The 9052-nt window shown below is 36.1% G+C and overlaps 1 long non-coding RNA gene across 1 annotated transcript in view; it reads right to left on the reverse strand.

The window, feature by feature from the left end:
* LOC128247096 (uncharacterized) overlaps window positions 1-1174 on the reverse strand; it is a 3781-nt gene extending 2607 nt beyond the window's left edge. The window contains exon 1 of the long non-coding RNA XR_008263517.1: window positions 835-1174. This is a non-coding gene — a long non-coding RNA (uncharacterized LOC128247096). The remainder of the gene's footprint in view (window positions 1-834) is intronic.
* Between the last annotated feature and the right edge of the window lie 7878 nt (window positions 1175-9052).

The following is a 9052-nucleotide window of genomic DNA, read 5'->3' on the forward strand; positions in this document are numbered from 1 at the left end:
ATATATATATATATATATATATATATATATATATATATATATATACACATATATATATATAGATAGAGAGAGAGAGAGAGGGGGGCGGAAAGAGAGGACTTAACACAGGTCTGTAAAAGTTTAAAGAACAAACATTCAAATTTAAATAACTGGCTCTCAAATATTAGAATCTTTCTACTGAATTAACAATATCATCACTGTGACGAAAATAGATATAATGGCAGAATATACATGTGTTCCAGACCTATCATTTAACTGATGCAGTTTATCTGAGCCAAAATCAGTTAGAATTTGGAAGAACTAGAAGAATTAGAAGGTAAGTTGCATATTATGATCAAATTTAACGAAAATCTAATACCAGGTCATTTTAAAGAGTTAATGAGGTGATGTTCAATTTTTCTACATGCTACCATTAGCCGGGAAATTGATTATATTCCAAATGCATAAGAAATTGAACAAATTGAACAAATGTGTCATGTTATGATGGTAATTTAACGAACATCAAATATCTATACAGATTTGGGATACTATGAACTATGCTTTCAATGATAGCTCCCCACAACAATTTAATATTTCACCAAGAATCCTTTGAAACAATCTGATATTGTATTCATTTAACATATGCCCTTTACACGAAAGCCTTTCTAATTCTTTCGATTCGACCAAATGTTTATGGTTTTCAAATAAAATGAACTGTTCTAGCTAAAATGTACGAGGTGCATTCAAAAAGTATCCGACTTTATTTTTCCTGCCAAAATTAATGCCACGTGGGCAAAATCCTTTTAGATTAGAGGTGACGCCCCCCTTCCTGCGCATAAGTGAACATTTTCGTACCGGTAGGTCGTGTCAGTTCCTGGCTGTTACGTCTAGAGTACAATGTGTATGTAGTGCACGCTCGTCTGATTTCTGTTTTCACACATCGAGCAGAAATCATATACCCGAATCTTATCACCACAGATGATGGTCTTTATGAAGTTTGGGTCGTGGTTTCACCATCTAGCGTATCCTGAGCGATTTATATACGGATTTGCTTCTGTTGCTCTGCCAGCACCACCTTGGGGATGAATTTCGCCGACACTCTCTGCATGGGCAAACCCTCCATTAATGCACTGATCTTGTGCTTATTCCCACTTCGTGAGCAGTTTTCTAGGTTGTAACACGACGGTCTACCGAGACTCTTCACCGAACCCTCTCAAGTGAGTCCTCGTTTCGGTTTATGGATAGCCTGCTTAAGTGTACCTCGCTCTCCACTGAGGTACAGCCGTATTTGAATCGAAAATATCTACGCATGCGCAGGAAGAGTAGTGTCTCCACACACCCAAAGGATTTTGCCCATGCGGCTTTAGTTTTGGCGGTAAAACATGAGTCGGACAGACCTTTTGAATGTACCTCGTAGAAACAGGAAAATTTAATATTTTGATATTTACGCGAGATACACCTAAAATAATGGTAGAGTAGATATAACTTTTTATAATCTGACGGATTATTCGAGGTATGCGTGCTGGTAGAGTAACTTTTCTTCTTTGCAGGCAGTAACATGACATCGATGAGTTCTTGACGAAGGAGTAGTACAGGTTGTTCAACAAGCACGGAAGGCAATACGTTGTTTCCAGAGATAACAACACTGACAAGAGTAATGTGCACGGGTGGATTAGAAAACTTCGAGGCGCAGTGAATAGAAACCATGAATTCAGAACCATCAACTACGACGACTAACTCGAATCGCCAGCGAGTGGCCGAAATGACTCATGTGTACAGAAGGGACTGCGGCTTGCAGAACAACTAGACTGTAATCATAAGCATTACAGAAACAATTAGGGGTTCTGGCTATGGGAAAATGTGTACAATGTGGGTACATCGGCAAATACTGCCTGATTTGTGGACAGAAGCCTGATCTGTTGGAAATAGTTGAATCAACAATGAAGATAAGTTTTCGTTTCGATTTTGTGAGAGAAACGTGATCCGTGTCTTAATCATCTGGAAAGAAGACTCAGCCCATGGAATGGTGTCAGACCTCCCCTCTAAAACCTAAGCATTTCAAGACCCATCAATCAACACACAAAATCATGATGACTGTCTGGGGGATAACATTTGAGTCATTCAACTTGATTTACAGCGTAGTTGTATCTTGAACAATAGATGGTTGACTGAGACACTCAAAAAAGCTTAGCGAAGCTATTTGAAGGAAGAAACTGAACAAGACTGAAACCTATTCACATTCACCATGGCAATGTGTGACCACGCGCACATCTTTGGCAATAAATCAAGCAATCAGCAAATTAGCTGTCAGTGGTAACCCATTTATCGTACAGTCCGGATCTGACGCCTTTCGACTCCCATCTGTTTAATTCAATGAAGAACAGTCTTCGGGAACAATAATTTGATGGCATAGAAGTGATGAAAGAGGTTGTGAAGCAGTGAGTACGACTGTGCACACCTGGATTTCTTCAAAGCGGGCTTCAGAACTGGCTTTAATATTGGACGCAAATTCATTGCTTGTGATGGAAACTACATCGAGTAGATTCATTTTATTACTCTACCATCGTGCACAATTACAATTACGTATGTTAGTCAATAAAATTGTTGTGCTAAATTTTCCATTACTTTTAGCATAACTCTCATTGTATTTTCGTCTCATTCATGACATTCAGACAGTGCAAATTCAGTAGTAACCCGCTAATGTGTAAGAACAAGCTTGTGTGTGTGTGAGGTGGGGTTAATATTTATAATTACTAAGGACAGTGTTTCGCTTCCTGGCTAGAATGGACTATAAACCATATCTAAAGATTTTTAGTCGAAAGTCTGTTACGATAAATCTAAACCTAACGACTGTGTACACGATGTTCGCAGGCAGACAAAGAAAAAAAGGAAATGCTGCACATTTGAGATTTGTCAGTAGCTGGAGATTATCAGTAGCTGTTCATCTTTCGTAACTATAACTTTAGCCACTAAATATCAGTAGATTTGCAAGCAGTGTAGCTGTGGACAGTTAAACAAGTTGCACAGCTGCTAACGAAATGGCAGAGTTGATACGTGCAGCATACACCACTGTTCCTTCCTTTTTCTGTCGACGAACTTATTGTGTGTATAAATGCAATGTTGACAATCATCATAACGTATAGCATTGCCAAAAAAATTATAGATATGCTCACAATTATAAGGAAGAAAGGAAGCAAACAGTTAACACATTAGTAATTTAATATTCAAGATACCAGGAAGTGTTAAATATACAAATTGATTTATCCACTTTACTTAAACCGTTAATATCAGTGGGTTTATAAGCAGTGCATTGGTAAAGAGTTAATGAAGGTGCGTAGCTGCTGACGAAACTCTAAACAGAACTGAAATGTGCTGAACAGGCATTGGATATCTACAGAGCTTCAAGGCCTTCCGAAAAAGATAAAAATTAACAGTTCTTTTTTTAAATCAAAGAAATTCGCAGAAATTGCATCTGTAAAGTCGTTATGTATTCAACATGTAAACAGGAAAAATTTTCTTTGGATAAACTTGTTCTGATAACGACCTTTTGAAAGTAGATCGTTCCTTGAATTTAACAGGTTGTGTATATATTACTAACTCCAGAAACTGTAGAATATGGTTTGGTAAATTAAACCACTTAATACGGTAATTTAAAATTTATGGTACTTTAATCATTTAGTCGCCATAGTGTTATGAGAGAGATATGAGGTTTCTTTTCTTGAGCAGCACTATACACCATCCTTTAATGCAATATAAAACAAAACAAAAAAGTATGAGCGCAATATTATTTGCTCTGTATTTTGGAAAAATCTAAGCGAAGTAAAATTTGCCAAACATGTTTGCGTAAATTTGACGTGTTAAAGTGAAGGATATTGCAATTTGAATAAATTATTTGTTCGAAATGCTGCAAAACTTCATCCACACACTGGTAAAAGCATTTTAGGAGAAAAACGTGTTTTATTTGATCTTTAAAGGGCAGTATTTGAGGAAAAACAAAAGAATACAACGCGTAGAAATTGAATGAAGGTAGGTGATAAGATTGCTTTGAATACTTCTTTATAATAAAAAGTTTTGAAATATTTATAAATATCAACAAGTGTACGTGAAGGTTTCTTTTAAATGAAAGAGTCAAAGAAATCTCCTTCAATACTTAAATCAAAAATTGTATGTAAATTGTTCTTGTTATCACACCGAGGGATAGATTAAGTCATGCCTTTTCTTCAGAAAAATGGTAATTTACATTCATGTGGATATAAAAAAAAACCAAATTGCTATTCTTTGTGAGGTGGGCCACAACGTATTCCAGACCCCACAAACTACTGAAAAGAAAGAAGTTCTAGCTTCTCTACCTACTACGAAGGGAATATGTTCACACTGTCAGAATATTGTTTTTTTTTTACAGTAAAGAAAGGATTTGTCGGGCTTAAAACTATTACACGTACGGATGAAAGTAGACTGAAATTCTTAGCTCTTCAAGAAAGAAAGAAAAGCCTACAGCAACTACCGTAAATCCTCGAGTATAATCCGCATTTTTTTCCAAAAATTTAAAGGTCAAAATCCCTAGTGCGTACTATATACGAAGTTATAAATGAAAAATATTTTCTAAGCAATGTCCGAGTCTCTATTTGCTATCCGGCAATGTTTATTCAGACGCATTTTGTGATGTCGAGCTTGTAACTGATAGCGATAAATATGTAAAGGCAATTTACTTAATATTTATTTTTCACTGACGTTATTATTGTTATTTCTTTATTTTCTACAAAGTGCACAAAAAAGCTACACGTTTGCATTATATCATATATACAATAATAATAAAGGACGTTACTGTATATATATGTTTACAAACCAAGGACGTTATATAGACCTTATTGACTCAAGTTAGAGAAGGGGTGCGTATTATAGACAAGGTTTAGGTTTTTTTCGAAGTACAGCCCCCTAAAAATCCCCTGCGTATTATACTCAAGGGCGGACTATACTCGAAGATTTACGGTATCAAGGAAGTCTAGGGCTGCAAGCAGCAAAACTGCTTCCAGAAGGATTATCACAAAAAGTTATTAAGCAGGAAGGGATAACTCAGAATGTTATCTATGCAGAGCGGGTGGGATATTCTACTCTGGCTGCATTTCAAAGACTGTGAATCAGGGTGGGGGGGGGACTAAAGTATGGGATATATTTTCACCTGCAGGTGTTAGAAAGCATGTGAGATATGAACATTCAATTACGGCTTTTCAATGCATAAAGAATTACAAAACCAGTTATTTCCCAGACTGTAAAAGTTATTTCTTGGAGTAAAAGACAACAAAGAAATCCTTTTTTCAACACGACAATGCTCCTGTCAATACAACAAAGGCAACAAAATAAAAAAATAAAGCGAAGGCACATGATATTCCGCAAAGATTTATGGAGGTATTTCTGTATGTTGGTTTGTACTTATAGATTTTTAAATAGACAACGAAATATTACAAAAACTGATTGAAAATTAAGTTGGCTACGTTTTGGGCCTAGGACTACATATATGTATGCATGCGCATTCATACCTTTCTCTGTGTGTGTGTGTGTGTTTGTATGCGTGTGTGTATATTTTACATACTCTGTGTATAGTGCTCTCAAACCCACGCACCTGACGACGTGCAAGTACACAGCTGTTGGCTGATCATGTTTATATAATATTTAAAACATGTATAATATGGAAATCTCAGCAGTTAACAGCTGACGCTAATGCACGGAAACAATTGTTGTAACTTGGATTAAGCTCATTAATTCAATCTTCTTCTTCTGTTATAAAATTATCCATCCATACATCCACCCATACATACATACATAATTTATAAGGAAATAATTGACAGTGACAAGGAAGCTTCGTTCTTGATGGACTTGTCAGACTCTGAGTTTTGTATTCTTAAGTATTGATTATATACTTGGCTCCATCATATGTGTGGAGTATAATCAGCGCCATATAAACGTGGTCTGTAACGTATAGATGTGTTTGAACTAAAGAAAAATTGGATCGAGAAGTATATAGTATTGTTAAGAATTAGTTATACTTTTTAATCAAATTTTTATTTAATTCAGAGCTGCTTCTCATGGTTTAGAATGTATAAATAATTCTTAAGAATGCCAGCATACATACATATATATACATATATAACATATGATATATGTGCGTATACGCGGTGTTGATATGTGTGAATATATATCTATACGTCTACATGGGTTTGTACGTGTGTGTGTGAGTGCATATATGTGTGTGTGAATCTATGTATGCTTACATGTGTTTGTATGTGTAGTATATTTATATGCATATAATGCGTGTATGTTTAATTGAGAAAGTGATAGACAGACAGATAGATAGATAACGGCAATTTGTGTACACTCGTTTCACTTCTTTGAAGTAGTTCCAAGCAGTAAAATAAAAGCCGTCCACCTGTCTAATATATACCTATTTTCATGTCAATCACTCAGGGAAAAAGAAACAGAAATCATAAAAGTGGGAAGAACTGATTGTGTAAAGGTGTGACGTATTTTTTTACTGAACAGAGATCTTCTTTGGCTTTGAGGCTATAAAATGGTTTGTTTTTAGTGGTTCTCTGATGTTTTTTAATGCAATACAATGTCATTTCATTTACTTTCATTGGCATGTGATTGTTTTTTGGAATGTATTTTAGAAATAGGTTTTATTGTGACGAATTGAGTTTACTCTCTTACTGTGGCAGGTATTGGTTTTTGAAACGTGTTATAGATGTAGAGTTTATTGAAATGGATACGTCCAATCGGAAATACGCTATCATCTATAAATGTGGATTTGGATGTGAATTTAATTGAAAAGGATTATGATGATTCGAAAAGGTGTTGACCTCTTAGTTTCATGTTTTGGCATATTAATTTTATTGAAAGATTATTTTAAAATGTAAAATGTATAACTACTGGAGTACTGGAAGCGAAAAATGTTAAATTATGTTTAAATGTTTAAAAGTTTTATTAATCGGTAAGAGGTGTTCAAGTTCCAAAGTTTTGAATATCTTTGAGATCATTCTTTATTATTTTACCTTTTTTCAGTTATTAGACTCCGGCCATATTGGAGCACTGCCTTGAGGAACTGTAGTCGAACTATTCGACCCCGCTATTTCTTTCCTTTTTAAGCTTGGTACTTATTCTATCGGACGTAAATATACCAACACCGGTTGTCAAGCAATGGTGAGGAACAAACACAGACACTAAGACAGATACACGTGTGTGTGTGTATGTATGTATGTATACGACAGTCTTCTTTCAGTTTTTATATACCAAATGTGCTCACAAGTCTTTGATCGGCCCGAAGCTGTAGTAGAAGACACTTGCTCAAGGTGCCACGCAATGGGACTGAACCTAGAACCATGTGGTTGGGAAGCAAGCTTCTCACCACACAGCCACGCCTGCGTCTATGTAGAGATTTTTCCAAATGTTTATTCGATAGGTGATTTCTTAATAAATAAATTTCGTGAGCCTCAGATGTGCATAAATTGCACGGCTTCATGTTTTCATTTGTATTGTACACATTCTGATTTGAATTATATATTATTGTATTTTCCATATAAATGATGAAAGGGACGCATCGTTATTAGGTTTTATATTTCGAAATATGAAACAAATTTCATCAAAAACAAATTTAGTACGCGATTAATTGTAAAGAGGCAGGCAATCAGACAGACAAAAAGAGATAGATAGATAGATAGATAGATAGATAGATATGTGTGTGACTGTGTGCATAATTATTTTATGTCTGTTTTCCATGCTGGCATGAGTTAGATAGGTTATCATGGACCTAATGAATTCTTACAAAAAGTTACTGCCACTCCAGACGTGTCACAGTACAAGCCTTGCTGGATACCCTTTCTAGCACCAATACCATTACAGAATATACAAAGTAAATTTTATCGTTGCTCCACCACAAGAGATTCTGTTTCTTTGGTGCAATTAAAGGATCTTTTTAATTCTATATCATTGTTGCTCACTCATCATCCACATTACAGAACGAATTGAATATATATTATCGTGGCACCAAGTCTAGTGACGTTTTCTTTGCCATGCAGGCCTAAACATCTTTCACTGCTTTGGGTTATTTTCTTTTTTCTTTTGAAACTTTCTCATCTCTAGATTATAAATATTGTTGTATCCTTCTTTCAACCTCTTACGCTATCATATTCCTTTCTTTCTCCGTTACACACGAGTCTCCTCTTTTCCTTTCCGTCTGATACTTCACGCTTCATTTCCCTCTCAAATAAACAATTCTTGTTTACAACTTCTTCCCAACGTTCAACAAAATTTTCAAAACCTTGTTGGTATAAATCACCCGATTTCAACTCAAAAAATTGATCCAACCAAGCTCTCAATTCTGCATCAGTATTGAACGAAACTCCATGCATAGCATTTGAATGAGATTGAAAGAGGTGGAAATCTGTTGGTGCCAAATGAGGAGAGTATGATGGGTGGGGCAGCACTTTCCAGCTATGCATTTGAATGGCTTCCTTGGTCATATTGGCAATATGAGTGCGGGCGTTGTCGTGCAGCAGAAGAACTCCATGCTGACGATTAGGTCTTTTCTGTTGGATAGCCGTTCCAATCCCACCATATGCACAACACCATTTTACGCAGATGAAGATCTTGTTTCACACACGGTGTCGCTTGTTTACTGGAGCTAAGCCATTCCTTACGTTACTTCGTATTGATGTACAGGCACCATTTTTCGTCACCAGTAATGATTCGGTAAAGAAATCGTTGCTTGTTTCCATGAGTTGAGCAGTGATGAGCAAGCAAACCAGCGGAGATTGTGGCTCGTTGATTTTTGTTGTTGTCATTTAAAGCATGCGGAACCCATGCTCCATACTTCTGAACCTTTCCCATCGAGTGAAGATGCTTCTCTATAGCAGTATGGAAGCATTCCATTTTCTCTGCCAATTCCTTTGTCGCTTGACGAGAATTTTCGTGCAAAAGTTGGTTTAGTCGCCCTTCATCAAACTGAACTGGACGACCAGAACGAGGTGCGTCTTTGAGGTCAAAATTTCCATTTTTTAACTTGGCATACCAATCACGAGTG

The sequence above is a fragment of the Octopus bimaculoides genome, chromosome 2 (assembly GCF_001194135.2).
Source record: "Octopus bimaculoides isolate UCB-OBI-ISO-001 chromosome 2, ASM119413v2, whole genome shotgun sequence".
NCBI lineage: Eukaryota > Metazoa > Mollusca > Cephalopoda > Octopoda > Octopodidae > Octopus > Octopus bimaculoides.